General features: G+C 46.1%; 1 protein-coding gene across 1 annotated transcript in view; it reads right to left on the bottom strand.

Moving 5' to 3' along the window:
* Positions 1–16,126, bottom strand: part of WWC1 (WW and C2 domain containing 1) — a 535,977-nt gene that overhangs the window by 34,419 nt on the left and 485,432 nt on the right. The window lies entirely within an intron of this gene.

The raw sequence follows: 16,126 nt of genomic DNA, 5'->3' as shown, positions 1-16,126 counted from the left end.
TGAGCCTGCAGGCAGATGTTCTCCCAATGCATCCATGTTCAAATCCCCACATATAACGATCAGTGTGTCTGGTAACAGAACCATTAGGTTGACTTACAGTGACATAATCCCCTTGATGAATGCAGAAGTATCTATCCCCACTGAATTCCAATAAATATTGGATAGTATCAACCATTCAGGCTCATCGGTCATTATGCCCAAACATTTTTTTTTCAAATATGTTTTATTTGTGAATTCGCACAAATAGAGAATACATTACTAGCATTTCGCATGCCCAAACTTTTAATCAAGGTTACCTGCGTGAATTGGTTTAAGTTCCAAGTTTCAGAGACCTTGGGCCTCATTACGAGTCCGGCAGTAGCCGTGCCGGAAAACTGGCAGGCTGCCGTCAGACCCGTATTACCATTCTGCCCTCGTGATTGCCGGAATCACCGGGGCATTACAACCCCGGTCACCCAGTAATTCCTGAGGCGGAATTCTGTAAATCCCCATTCCAATGGAGTCCCATAGGGCTCCATGGGGATGGGGACCATGGAAACACTGGTTCCGTCTATGACAGAGCCGGTGTTTCCATGTCTGCCTGGGTGGTGTTAAACCCGCCAGGTCAGACCTGGCGGGAGTAACACCTCCCGCCTGCAGGACTCTGAATCAGCCGGTCCGGAAACAACAGAGGCAGCGGTATTGCCGCCACCATTCTTTCTGGACCGGCAGGGTCGTAATGAGGCCCCTTGTATTGATTTGTGTTTTTTTACAAGTGTTAAGAGTCCCAATGCTGGTCTTCCCCTTTGCCCTTTTGTGGCAGGGTTTAATAGAGTGATAGATCAATCAACAATTGGTGGGATTCTCAGCGTGGAATCCTGGAGGCAGAGTGGGTTGTAGTCATCCCACCTAAGTTTTTCTTTGCCAAACAGATGACCAAAACCCCTAGTATTCCAGCATCCAATGGCCCACTCTGTCGGTAAGGGAGTGTGGGGTGGTTAGGCTCTTATATTTTTTTTTACTACCAATGTTTCTGCCATCCAGCACCATGATTCGATCTTGTCACCACTAGGAGTTCCATTCTGATGAGTGGTGACTTTCCTTTGCGCTAAAGCAGAGTTGTCCACAAAAATACATAAGGGAGACATCACTCCACCCTCCCAGTCAGCTCCTTTTATCGCTTGCTTTTGGGTTCGTTTTCAATTTGACTTTTGTCTCGCCCTCATCCGAGTGGAATCGGTTTGTTTTTCCTAGTTTCGGGGGCCACCCTTTTGCTCCCCCATTTGTAGTTGCTCCCATTATTTCTGAAAGGGTATAACCCCCTAGCAGAGTAGTGCAACGCTTCCTCAATTATAGCATCTTATTAATTCATTTTCCAGATGTATCAGGACTTTATCCAGTCCTTCCGCACACAGGAAGGCCACTCTAGCAATGTTGTCTGTTATCATTCTTAATTTGGGGATTCGGTGGAGAATTTTCAAGACGTTTGCTCTGTTCAAGGTCAGGCCATAATTTGTCCGGGCGGTCCATTCAAGATTAAGGATTAGGTCCCAATTGTCACTTTTTCTGTGTCTGTTTCCCCTTAAAAGGGGCGTCTTACAATTCTAATTCTCGCCTGCTGGTTGTCAATGTTGATTGCAAATGGAGGAGAATACATTTGATGCACTTATAGTGAAGGATTGGCCCTACAGCTTGTGTCTGACTGACCTAGGTTCATTGAGGCTACAGACAAATCCAGGGCTAAGCGCTTCTGTTCCCAAGTTCTGAACCCATCCAGATCCATCATATCAGACAGAGTTGAGCCTCTTTTTTTTGGCAGTGGCCCTGGGCTACTCAAGCCCTCGCCATGAGCATCATCTGCTATGCGTGAAATAGTATCCGGGATCTCCTCCCTTTCTGACTCAACCAAGTATGTGGAGTAATCTAACATCCGTTCCATAAGCTCTTCCTCTCCCAAAGAGATTTCTACATATTTATGAGGGGAAGATTTTAGCACTTCAAGCCTCTTCCCTTTATCTTCCTGAGTTTTAGGGAGCGTTAGTTTCTTGAAGAATTGACGTGAGCTACTGGACTTGCCATTAGCGTGTTTTGCATGCTCTTTACAAGTTTCGGGTGGCTTGTCTATCAGGCTTTGTGGGTTTTCTTTTGAGCCCTTTTTTTGGTTCTTCAATTTTACAAACAGAGGGTAATCTGTGGAGGATTTGGATGGGAGAGCGACTGGAGGAGCACTTCCAGTCAGAGGTTGGGCAATGTCTTTATCTGTAGCCTTGGCAAGGCTTGCCTGTTCTACTAAGTCTTTTTCATCATCACTCAGGATAACAACCATAGGCTCGACTACCGGTTGTATGGCGTCAATTCTGACTTTAGGGCCTGCAATAGCCCCCCACTCCACTTCATTTTTCGTACCCTTGGGCGTACCTTCAAGTGGACTAATTTAATTTCTTGTTTCTGGGCCCTTCATAGCCTTTTCACTGACTCTGTTGTATGTTCCTGGCCCCCATCTCTTTAGGGGATTAGATGCAGACTTCGACCAGGATCGGGACTGTACTTTACCAGTTTTTCTTAGACCGCTGTGATGAATCCTTCCACGAATATCATTTTGGAGTGTAGCATAGCAATTACAGTAGTTTGATCCTTTAAATGATCATCAGTTGCCTCAAAGTTTTATGAAGGGGGCTATTATCAATGATAGTGCAGCCATAGTGCTGGCATTAATTGATGAATCATCTTTGGCCTTGCTATGCGTACGCTTCTGTTTTTATTTTCCTCTTTCTTCCAATGCCGTAGTCTAGCTTGACTCAGTATTTGGGTCCAATGACGTGGGGGTGGGCTGAAACGCTCTTGTCTGAGGTTTTTGAACTGGACTCAATCCGGCGCTTCTTTCGGCCCTCTTTTAGTTTGTGTTGAAGAGCACTTTCCAGGTCTCCCAGGGGCACCAGTGTGCGGCCTTGTCAGCTTTCCTCCTTGTTTTCTCCCTGCTGGTGTGGAGCATCTCCCTTTATAGTTTGGTCAGGGCAGGTAGGCGCCGCCATAGTGTTTCCCATAACGCACAGACTTCCCTCTGGGACCATATTGTTGGGCACAGTGTCCGAATCACTTTACTCTCCTAATTCTAGGGGTAGGTTTGTAACAGTACTTGAGTAGGGAGTTTCTCTCTTTTGCACGTCAAATCCAGAACTAACACTGGCTTCCATCACACTTCTTTCTAGCAGGTTCCAGCTTGCGAGTAGCATAGAGTCTTAAACTTCCACTGACTCTGCTCTTGGTATGGCCAGGCTTTGGACAAACATTTCCAGGCCTTGGGGCCAGCATTTCTCTAATGGAATCACATTGAACTTGGAGGGTTGGTTATACCCAGAGCAAATGGTTTCCATTGGGAGGGTCCTTTGCAAAAAGGTTGTTTAAAAAAAAAACTTCATAAGGTCGCCCCATGGGGCTCTCCGAGTTGGGATCAATGTTAAAGAATTCACAGAGACCCTGATTGCCTCAGCTGAAAGCACACTACCCGTAGTTGAGGGCATTCAGGTTTCTGATGCTTGGTACCCCAGTCTTGCAGCTGAACCTGGGGCCAATAGAACTCAGCAAACCTGCGTTGAACAGCATTTCCTGTGGTGCTGGGTCTGCAGAGTTGTATAGCTTTGTGGCCCCCACTTCAGGGTTATGCAACTCTGTGGCCCTCATTTCATGGTTGTACAATACTGGAGCCCTCCCTTCAGGGGCTCCACTGCTGTCCCGCTGAGCTCCCAGTCCGATTACACAGACTGGGAGGTCAGCAGGATATACAGACTATGCAGGTGCCTTTCTGCAAGGGAAATCCAGAGAAGGCTAAAACAAAAATGTAATCCAAGTGCAGTACTGCAAAAGCACATCACATTACTGGCTGAGAAATAAATGCAGCATTTTCACTGAAACTACCACCCATCAAAAGGTGGTGCACTGTGACAATTCAGACTCACTTTTCAGCAGGAAAGTGAACAGCAGATAATTAAAAGTATATTTTATTGATGACAAAGAAACAACTCTGTACTTTCAGCAAAAATGCAAATTGGACCCTGAAAACAACCGTGTGTCAAGGAATCAAGACTGATGTTAGAAAATGCATGCAATATGGGAGTCCATTTCAGCTGAGGACAAATGGTGTGGATCTGGGCACAATTCAGAACAAACTCCCCCACTACAAGTCTGGCTTTTACACCCACCAGTTGTTTACAGCTGCAACAAAAGTGTGGCTGCTAAGAGATGTTGAAAACAGACTTTCCCTAGACTTGGTGTCTTTGGAAGGGCAGTTCTGAGCAGGCTAAGAGCTCTAGATGGTGCATCCAGGTATTTAGAACTTCAGGCAACCAACTTCAAAGAGACTAATAAAACACTGTCAGAGAGACAAATGGTTTGGAGGAAGGGAAGCTCATATTGGCACATAAGAACATTCCCTTTGTTTAAAAGAACTATTGTAACTTTGGCCTTTTTCTCAGCAACCACAAGTCATATTGATTTAGATAATTTCCAGCCGAGTGGAGATATACACATTCATCCACCTGCAACTCAGGGAACTGCAATGGCCATCTAAAATGGGTTTCTGGCTGATCTGAAAATGTTCCAAATGTGAGAGTTAGTGTGCTGGTGGAGGGTAGAATTAGGGATATGTGGAATATATTTCATGGGCCTATTATGATTTTTTTAATAAAAAACAGTGGAAAATTGTCAAATGGCTGTGCAACATGGTGCAGACCTGGCAGTTTTATTAAATTCCCACTGATTAGCTGAATCAGATTATAATGTTATGGCAGTTACTAGTAAATCATAATGTTTTTGATACATAACTAGTTTTTGCCAAAAACTTGACATGAGAACAAATGGCGATTACAAATGGGAATTGCCATTTCTCTGCTCCAGACTCTTAAACCAATCCTTAGAGATGGGCTTGTGTTAGGAGGAGAAAGAAGGGTAACTGTCCAATCCCATTTGCGAGAACTCTTGCAGGGTACTCCCCAAGATTGTAAACTTGATGGTGTCATCACTGCTATATAAAGTGGCTGGGCTATGAGGAAGGGCAGAGCTGCTGAAACTTACCATGTGACAGCCTAAAGAAATCACCAAAGGAGATTGCAGAGTTTGCATCTGGGTGGAGCTGTATTTCTGGGAAGGAGTAAAAGCTGACTGGGTCCTATGGTGTGGTGCTGGGGGCCATCCTTGAGAGTAGAGTGACCAGACCCCTGCCCTATGCTCCAAGAGGTTCCTGAAATGTAGCTGGCTTTCCTGAACTTTAAACAGAGGCTTTCTATGTAAGTATCACTGAGCCCTGGGAAACCAAAAGGTGGGGTAGTCTGCTTGCCTGGAAACCTTTCCCTCTATAGTAGGCCAAGGGGGTTAAACTGTGTAGATCCTTAGCCTAATTAACTAAAAATATTAATTTAATTTATTCCACTTGGAACACCATGGGGTGATTTTTGTTAAAATTCAAAATTAACAAAGCTCATTCCCAGTGTGCGCTAAAAACTACAGACTATAATTTAATTGGGTGAGCCTATTTGTCCTGTTGCCCCCAACTTTTTTAGGAAGAGGGGTATTTTTGTCCTTAAACTACACACATTCTAAACTGCCAGCTTCCCCAACACAGGCCTTTAAGTGGAGGCTGGTCTGAAATCCAAAATTCTTCTATCATCCCAATTTTCCATCCAACTTCCCCAACACAGACCAAAGTTAGTGTGGGGTCTAAAAAAAACACTGCCAAATCACCTTGTGCCTATATTGAACAAAGGTTTGGGTGGAATCATGATTGTCCTATGCATTGATACAAATCTGTAACCCAACTGCTAGCCTTTTAAGTGTGCAGGAAAATCAAAATTGTACAGCATTGCAAATGTGAAGTGATTTTATGCATGGACCTGTGTTGATCATCCTTTAATTTTAAATTTTTAGAAAGAAAAGTATTGTAATTGTGTTTTTCAGAACCCATTGGTTCGATTCACTTGTGTAACAAGAAGTTAATTGTGAGCCAGTGTGATTTCTATTACCCGTAATTAAAATAAATACAAATATATTAACAATACCCGGCCTAGTTCTTGGCTCAATCTGGGCGAAGGAGGGGAGGGGTGAGATTTGTGTGACTCTATATGAGTCTTCAGTAAGGCCAGCGCTAAAAAACGTAAGGAAGTGTTGCAGGTCTTCTTGATTGGAGGGTGGGAGGGAACTCCCTAGGTTTGAGGGTGGTTTCAATATAATGCAACACTATGCTCCAAGATGTTCCTTTATAGCCCAGTGAGAACTGTCTGCTCCATTAACAAATTGTTGGCGATCATCAACTACTTCAGGCGTAAAACAGGAGGGATACAGATGCTTTTCCATTGTCGGGCCTATGCTACGGAATCCACTCCCTTTAGTACTTTGTCAGATTGATTCGAAGAAAGAAAAAAAAAAGAATTATTTTCTGTATCAATAAGTCCTCTTCTCCTTAGCACAATTGATACTGATATTTTATTTCTATCGCGCTCATACACAAGTGTTTCAGAGCGTGATAAGGCAAGGGAGGGGAACAAGGGAGAACAAAAACAACGATCTTACTAGGCCCAGTGACACTGAGAACGTGCAAGTGCATGGGAGAGGGGAAAAGTGCATGAAGGGGGGAGAAGTGGAAAGTGTGGCGCAAAGGAGAAACAGATAAATAATAAATAAATAATAAAGGCAACACACAGCGGTAGTGTGGCCAGCAAGTAGCAAGTGCTGGGTTAAAGGCAGCAGACAGGGTATGCCTGATAAGTGAAGGAAGAAAAAAAAAAGAGGGGTGGGGACTGTATGGGTACAGATACAGACCCCGGTGCAAGGAGTGGCCCGGAGGCAGTGTAAGAGGGTGGCAGGGTGAGCAGATACCTGGGCCCAGAAGACAGAGGGTAGGCCAGGTGCACAGTGCCGGGAGAGAACAGATAAGCAGGGGAGGCACGAAGCAAAGAGGAAGGGTCTTGAGGTCCTTCCGGAACCGGAGATGGTTCTCCTCAAGTTTCAGAGTGGCCGGGAGGCCGTTCCAGAAGGATGCCCCAGCCAAAGACCGATCTACCCCCAGCTAGTTTCTTTGAAAAATGACTGACCCTGAGGGAGTTAACGGTAGAGGAGCGAAGAGCCTGGGAGGTATTTGCGGAGGGCTAGCTGAAGGTATTTTGGACCCAGGCCCCAGAAAGCCTTGTGGACAATGCAGAGGGTTTTGAATTTAATGCTTGCATCCACTGGGAGCCAATGGAGAGATTTCAGAGCCAGAGAGATACGATCTGTGCTGGAGGCCAAGGACAAGTCTTGCAGTCCTGTTTTGGAGGAGTTGCAGAGGGTGGAGAGTAGAGGCAGGCAGATTTATAAAGAGGCACTCGCAGTAGTCTAGCATAGAGAGACCCAGAGCTCTGGAGACAGTGAGCTTCTGGGGGAAGGAGAGGAAAGGAAGAATACCTCTGAGGAGGTGCAGCTGATAGTGTGACCTCTTAGAGATGTCAAAGATGTGAGGAGAGAAGGACAGTGTGGAATCGAAGACAACCCCAAGGTTTTTAGCCTTACAGGTGGGAATAGGAAGAGGGCCAAGTGAGGCCGGCCAGAGAGTACCAGGAAAGGAGGGAGCAGGTGTACCGATGAGGAGAATCTCGGCCTTACTGGCATTAAAGCAGAGATCATTGGCGACCTACCACTCCTGGATAGCAGACAAACAGTCAGAGATGAGAGAAGGAGAAGAGGTGGTGCAAGGGAGCCTGAAAATGAGTTGTGTGTCATCCGCATAGCACTGAAAGTTGGGGCAGAGAGCAGCAATGTGGTGGGCAAGAAGTTCCAGATATTGATTGAACAGCCAGGGCGAGAGTTTAGACTCCTGGGGCACACATCTCAAGATAGAGATAGAGGAAAGTAAGGACCCAAGTTGGACCAGGGAGGGTCGACTGGAGAGGAAAGAAGTCAGCCAAGCCAGGGCATGATAAGAGATACCCAGGTTATCACAGAGACTGTTGAGCAGGATGGCGTGGTTGACCATGTCAAAGGCAGAAGAGAAATCAAGTAAGATGAGGACACAGGGGGTGTTGGAGTCAAGGTTGGAAAGCAGGTCTTCACAGATGAATCAGGAGAGCAGTTTCCGTGCTTCTGGCAGCTCTGAAGCCAGACTGATTGTCATGGAGACAACCAACAGATTCAGTGCGACGATTAAGCTGATAGATGGCCAGCTTTTCTAGGAGTTTGCCCAGGAAAGGAGTGATGGGGATTGGGTGATAGTTAGCCGGGCAGGAAGGGTCGGCAAAGGGTTTCTTAAGCAGAGGGTGCACAATGGAGTGCTTCAGGGCTGAAGGGAAGACTCCAGTGGTGAAGGAGTGATTGCAGAAGTCAGCCAGACCAGGAGCCAGAGTGCTAATGTGGTCCTTGGTGGTTTTGGAGGAACAGGGGTGAACGTGTTTTGATGAGACTTACATAGATCGGACTTGTCTAGAAACCTTTTCTGGGGAGAACAGGGGAAAGGCAGAGAAGGAGGGAGGAGAGGTGGCCAAAGAAGGGCCAAAAGGTAGAGAGAGCAGAGGGAGGAGGGGGAGAGGAAAAGAGGGGACAGGATGTCTTGAGCTTTAGAGATAAAATGAGAAGCCAGAGTTTGGCGAATTTGTTAGATGCCGCAGAGATGCAGGACTGAATGTGCGCTCTCTTCTTGGTTCCGGACAGAGAGCTGGTATTGCCTTTGGAGCAGGCGGCAGGCCATTTTGTCAGAGGATGTTCTGGATGCATGCCATTTCCTCTCAGCCACCATGCAATTGCGTTTAAAGGTGACAAGGTCAGAGTCGTTCCAAGAGTTGCACTTGGCTTTGGGCTTCAAGCAGATCCTCTTGACAGGGGCAAGAACATCAAGAGTATCAGATAAGGCAGAGTGGAGCATGGAGAGGGCTAAGTCAGGGTGTGAGTTCGCCAAGGGAAGATGAGGGGGCAAGAAAGTGTAGGCAAAAGCCTCAACTGACACATTTGCCAACATAACCCAATCCAATATGTAGGTGCTTATCCAGTCCTGGTTTTTTCCTTTGCATTCTGTGACCTGTAGTCCGAGTTTAGTTGTATAATGGAAAAGGTGGATCTACAAATCCCAGAATGCAAAGCAAAATAAACAGGACAGGGGAAGTACCTACAGACTGGAATGGGTCATGTTGTAAAGTATGCATCATGCTAGATATATCTGGGGTCTTTGATACAGTGGACTACACCACCCTTCTACACCGATTACATGTGGGCAACATTTTGCCTCCCACACTAAGGTGGTTCAATTTCTTATTGTTTGAATGCAGTCAAAGGGGATCATTACGACCTTGACTGTCTGGAAAAAAAGTGCCAGTATTTCTGTATACCAGCATTTTTCCAGACCGGCAGCGTCCAAGTTTGCCAGTGGGAGTTGACCGATTTACCACCAGCCAAAATCTTGAGGTAAATCAGGCCCCCGTAGGCAACACACACAAGGTATTTCCGGTAATGGTATTACCGGTGCCGGAAATGCCTACAATTACCCCCATGGAGTCCTACTGGACTGGGGAATGACGGCTGTTACCGGCACCTGGAATATCCCTTAATTACGGTAGGTCCGATTGCCAGTATCTCATCGGAATCACCGATCGAATACCGTCAAACTCATAATGATTGCCAAAGTGTAAAACTAAGAAACCTATGGCCCAAACCAATTCCATGGAGCGCAGACTACTCAGGACTTTCTTCGTGGCCCCTATCTCTGGACATTTATTTCTAACTATTTATAGGTATGGATAAAGTATGCAAACACTGTTTTAAGGATTTTACTTGGGCACCGTTTCTAGGGCCCAGGTACATCCAATACACTTGACTCACAGGGTTTCCTTCAAGTATAACTGGCTCTCCAAGGAGCAGAGGAGCTTAGGCCTCTCACCTCTCGGGGGTTGAGAAGGGCCCTCAAAAGGTAAAGCAAACACTTGATAAACACGATTGCATACACACACAACCCCACGCACATACACAGCAAAAAGAAAATCACCACTTACACAGTAAGTACAACTTTGTTAGATGAATGTATACAATAAGGAACAATGGTGTAAAGTTACATTTTAAAACGAGGGCAAAGGTCAGCACCTAGATCATTGGGCCAGGGTTTTCTGTACCCACACATGAGGCTAGGGATGACTCCAATATCATATTGCACACCAAACTGCATTCAAACATTTGGCTGCAAGCCATCAACTCAGCAACTCCCAAACATTCAGGAAGGGGTTTCACACAAAGCATCAATTCTTCATTCTGCCCAGACAGGAATTTACATAAGCCAGTGATCACTGGCTCAGGTGGATACAGCCCACAGCTTAGCGAAATAGGCACCCTGTGGCCATATAAAAAGCTTCCAGCTCCTGGACATTCTAAACCCTCCATGTGCCTCTGATGTTTGCATATGCTTGCAAGTGAGTGCCAGAGAAAACTTTAAGGTGTCATTGATAAGTATGCTCTCTCAGAGCAGGTGCCAGAGAGGTAAGATTGTGACTCTGCATGCTTTCCCTGAGGTAGCATCAGAGAAAACGTTGTGTCTGAGCAGATTTTTAAATGTCCATCCTATTTCTCTCCATCCATTTTATTTATTTCATTTGTCGATCACGCCCAAGCTCAGAAGTATCACAGCGCTAGTTAAGATTACAGTACAGTCAATAGTGTGAGAGATTGGACAAGCAGTTAGACATTTGTTAAACAGTAAATTTGTCAGCTTTTTTAGAAGAATTCGATAGGAAGGCTCTTGGATGCATGGCGGTAGAGAATTCCAGAGATTAGGGGCTATGATGGTGAAGCTTGCTCCTGCTGCTCTTTGTCTGGTGAATCTTAGTGTCACTAGGGATGTGGAAGAATGGAGACTGCGTGGTTTGGGTCTTTTGGAGATGCGTGGGGTGAGGTAAGTGTGTGCAGTGTTGTGAATGCATCAGTGATTGAGAGGATTTTGAACTCAAAACAGGCTTTAATTGGCAACCAGTGAGCTTTGTGTCTTACTAGGGAGATATGGTCCGAGCGCTCCATGCCCCAAACAGCTCGAAGGGCGTTGTTTTCGATAAGTTGTAGTTCAGTTACATTTTGGTAGAGGCAGTTGTAAGGGGACATGTATTTTCTGCTGAGGTTAATGAATTTAGTAGTATAAACTGCATAGGAACATGCTTGAACATGTCTTTGCATAGTTGGTTCTAAATCAAGATGTACTGTCAGAGTTTTCACATGGCTAGATGCAAGGGTGATGTTACCATCAATGGAAAAAGTGGCGAATGCTGGGTCGAGGTGTTTTAGTCAGTGTGGAGAGTATACAGTAAGGAGCTCTGTCTTATCATTCAAGCATAAGTGATAGTTAGCCACCCAGGCTTGGATGATACTATAGATCAGATTGATGTTGGCGGAGTCTAGGCTATAGTTTCTGGTGAGTTTTAGATTCCAATCCTCTCTAAATTATTGCAGGGCATCGTATACACCCCAGGTTTCTTCCTTTAGTAATCAGCACTCACTTCTCCCTTCGCTCCAATCTGGTTTCAGACCCTTCCATTCTACTGTGAAAGCAATTCTGGCTGTAAGTGACTCTCTCCTTTCTGCTCGTTATTCTAAGCTATCCTCCCCTCTTGTCAGATGCTTTTTACAGGGTGGACCATTATATTGTTCTTTCCTCTTTCCCGCCTTGATTTTTGGAATTCTGTTCTAGATTGGTTTCACTTCTATAATACGGACAGTACCTTCTCTGTTTCTTGGGCTGGCCAATACTCCCAAGTTCTTCCCCTCTCTCACAGTCTCCCCCAAGGTTCTGTGCTTGGCCCATTCCTTTTCACCTTATATACCTCTCCCCTTTGGAATGTTATTTCTGCATATGGATTCTCTTACCATCTCTATGCTGACAATGTTCAAGTATTTCTCTCCTTTTCCTCCTTTTCTGATTCTATTCACGCATCCCTCTTGGGCTGTCTCCCGTCCATCCAATCTTGTATGTACTTGCATTTCTTGCATCTAAACCCCTCTAAAATCGAGGTCCTTTTCTTCCCTGCTTCTGCTATTCCCACCTCCATCTCCTTTCCCTTACCTCCCCTCTCTCTTGCCGCCTATGCCCGCAACCTAGGTATTCACTTTGATTCTTTACTATCATTTTGCTCCCAAGTTTGCTCTATATCTAGCCCTGGCCGGTTCCTCACTTTTCGTGCTTCCAAACTTCTCATCACTTCCTTTTCTCATCTTTTGTACTGCTAGAGTCTGCTTCTTGGCCCCTTTAATTATCGCCTCACTCCTTTTCACTTGATCTATTCTACTTTAATTCGTCTTTGACCTCCTTCCTCACTGAGCACCCCTCCCAGGTTATCCTGGGCTCTTTCTCCTCTCCCACCTCTATCACCACCTGTGGTGTCTCCAAGGGCCCCAACCTTTCACCATGGCTCTTTAATATCTATCTTGCCCAGTTTGCTCACCTTATTTCCACTTTCTCCCCACACTTCCAGTGTTATGCAGACACTCAACTCTTCTTCAAACTTCGCTCTGATGCTCTCCCTACTTCCTTCACCATTCACGACTGCTTATCTGCTATCCAGTCCTGGTGTGCCTCCAATGATCTCTCCCTCAATGCCAGCAGGATGGAGATCCTTCGTATTGGGACTCCTGCTCCCTCTTTCCTCCCTTCTCTCTGGCCATCATCTATAGCCTCACCTCCTTCATCTAATGCCAGAAACCTTGGAGTAATCTTTGACTCCTCTCTCTCTTTCCCCCCTCACATCTTGGACCTTGCCAACAAGGCCCATTTTCAACTCCACCTCCTCAGAGTAATCCTTCCTCTCTTCACTTTCCCAGAGCTCAATGTTTCCAGAGCTCTGGTACTTTCTAGGCTAGACTATTGCAACAACCTCTTCCTTAATCTACCCTCTCCCTCTCCCTCTCCCCCCCTCCAGCTTATACAGAATAGGACTGCAAGACGTATCCTTTGGCTCAAGCCCAGGGACTGTGTCTCTCCAGACGTAAAATCTCTCCACTGGCTCCCAGTTGCTGTAAGGATCAAATTCAAATCCCTTTGCATCATCCATAAGGCTGTCTGGGGCCCAGGAGCATACCATCTACAACTTGCTCTCACCAAATACTCTCCCTCCAGCTCTCTACACTCCTCCGGCTCCAACTCTCTCTCTGCCAAGTGCTACTGTAAGCGGAGAGCTGGTGGCCGATCTCTTTCCTTGGCTGTCTCCCTCCTCTGGAACAGCCTCCCCATTCCTCTCCGTCTTGAGCCAGAAGCTCCTTCAGACTCTCCTCTTCACCTTCTTCCCCCCTCTCACTCCGCTAAAGCCCAAAGTCACTTTGGTGGTCTGGGCTCGTGTCCTTCTGGGTCCTAGTCTTCTGTCCAATCGCCTTCAGTTTCGTCCTCTCTGTGAGAATCCTGAGGGTATTCTCCCAGTAAGACCTCGAGAATCCCTTATTCAAGTGACTATGACATGGCCATCGCTGTTGGATCAAGTTCCTGGGGGTGAACCAGTGGGGGTGGATCTCCTGGGTAGGGGAACCCGGGGTTATGCTCAGGGAATACCCCAGGTGAGACGCAGTACCATCACAGAGAGGATGGTGATGGGAACAAAGTCCTTGAAGCTTTCATAAGCTATGCCCGCTCATCATCTCTTCCACCCAGTGAGTCTCTCTTACCCAAACCTAAAACCAATAACCCATTCACATCTGATAAATACCCCAAGAGCACGAATCCCATAAGGATCAAAAACCCTCAGAATTCTTGCTTGTCTGTTCCCCAACTAAATTCTCCCAGTCATTCTTCTTCCCGTCCCAATGACTGCTATCTTCTGCACTCCCAACCTGCTCAGATAGAATACAATTCCCACAATCCCCTATGTTCTGTTCTCCATCCCGGCCATTCTCGTCCATTTCACACCTTCCCTGTCCCGTAAGATACTCTGACATTCCAACTTCCTCCTTTTCCGACACAAATACTTTTACACACCCAAGACAACGAACTAACACTTTTGTGAACTGTGACCAAAACCGGACTAGTGTTAAACCCGTTTACCTGACATGTCCCAACCCAATGGTCAGGCAAAGTCAGGCAATTAACCTGAATCACACAAACCTGACAGCCCTTCCTTTTCGCCACAGGGATAAAAGGTGGAGCAAGAGAGTGCAGTACAAGCAAGGCGAGCATGGCAGACAGCACAACGGCACAGCTATGCAGGCGCAGCAGTTCAAGAGAAGGAGAAAGGCAGCAGGAATCGAGAGGGTGGCGAGGAGAGAAGTGACCTTGCCCTTTTGATCTCAGGCCTGCGGAACCTTCGTCGAAGAGAGCCTAAGACTGCGAACAAAGCACAAGTGTCTTGCGCCAGATGTCAATGGTACACGGGGTAAGCTTATGCCGATAAGCAGGATCAAGGGACCGGCCTTGACTCCAGGAAAGCCAAAAGCCAAGTGGTTCATCACAGCTGGTAAATCGATAAGAACCGGGCTGTGTTGAATGAGAAGTACAAAGAGGCAAGTTTGAACCAAGTTTAATGAACTATGTAAAGAACTCTAAAAGTGTTAAGGGGAGACCAGCTGAAGAGGGAAAACTGGCACCACGTGGGTGCTAATTCAAGAGACTCTGGCGATCCCCATCTGAGAAAAACTACGGGTACCAGAAGGCCGTATGAGAATCGTCGGAAGACATCAAAATGGTCATACAGGAGGTCTGCTAAAATCCCCATATAATCGAAAGATTTTGATCTACATCAGTGCAAAAGAAAGGGAAGTGAATCCCGCAGTGAGAGGAACCAAGGGAAGTGAATCCCGCAAATACATGCAATGTGAAGTTGGTAAGGGTCCAAGCCCGACCTAGCGAGATCCAGGGGTGAAGCTTTCACCAGAAAGTTAATTGAGAAAAGAACTGTTATAGAATATGTGAGAGCAATTTGTGAAGCGAAGGTTGAGAAGGGTCAGTGCCCAGAAGAGGGGGACCCAGGGGTGAAGCCATTACCCAGTGAACATTGGAAACAAACTTTCATTTGTTAAAGGAACTTTATTTTGAAAACAGAGAGGCCCTTGAAAGCGAGGAAATGGCTATCCGGGGTCTTGATGATATTAAAGAACTTTCTGGGGATTTGCACCCAGAAGAGGGTAATCCCGCGGTGAAAGTCGTCACCATAACCCATGGAAGAGAGACTGTGTATTTGTTTTGTTAGTTGAATACGTCGGATCCCTGAAGGCAAAAGACTTTCAAGAAAATGAGACTTGGCCATCAACGGTCCTGGGAGCTGTCATTAGAACTGTTGTCTTGTGCTGGAGAAGCCAGAGACTGTACTGTGCTCCAAACTCCCATCTTACCCAGTGTCCAAAACATGGGGAAAGGAGATCCAGGCTACCGCATCCTGACATATTTGAGAACACTTCTTTCTTTTCTTGAGAAATATCCCACACCTTTTCTGTATTAGTTGTAACGTTTGGCAATAGGTTTCTTAGTATAGGCCCTTTTATTTGACAACGCCACTAGGACTGCCTTATTTTCATATGATGGTCGAGGCTTGCTCCCATCTTAGATTTAGGTTTAGATTAGGTGATTTTTCAACCTTCATACCTCATTCATTGTTCAATAAACACCCTTGAACTGTGATCACTTGTGTCTGTCTTACTTGTTGCCACCATGAGTTCCTCACATCTCCCAACACTTGCCTTCAGGCTCCCACTTGGCCTATGCTATCCCACCTGCCCACACTTACTGTAGTAGCAGATGAAGGCTCTTCACATAGTGATCTCTGCCAGGCACTTACCTGCTATCTGCAATTGACTTTCTGGCACTTCCCCTGTGGGAACCTTTTGCACTTACCCCATTCCCTTGTCCCTTCTCACTCTCTGCACTTGCACATTCCGAATGCTCAAAAGGCCTAGTAGGACTTGCTCTTTCTTTCATCAGTGCTTTATTCTGCATATTTGTTCCCCTTGCCCTCTGGGCGCTTTGAAACACAATTGCTTGATGTATAAGCGCCTTACAAATGCACAATAAATAAAATACATTCTGTGCTCTTTCTCCCCTCTGGATTCTATCTCTACTGCCCTGTACCACCGCCACTGGTCGTCCATCGATGCCTGGCTTCTTTTAAATTTCGACTTTAAATGTGGTCATGGCTCAACTCCTCCCCATCTTTCCTCACTTGTTTCTTTCTACTCTCCTCTGTGT

Source organism: Ambystoma mexicanum, chromosome 3q, assembly GCF_040938575.1.
Source record: "Ambystoma mexicanum isolate Mex_15411 chromosome 3q, UKY_AmexF1_1, whole genome shotgun sequence".
NCBI classification, from domain to species: Eukaryota; Metazoa; Chordata; class Amphibia; order Caudata; family Ambystomatidae; genus Ambystoma; species Ambystoma mexicanum.
This window is presented reverse-complemented; position numbering and strand designations above follow the sequence as displayed.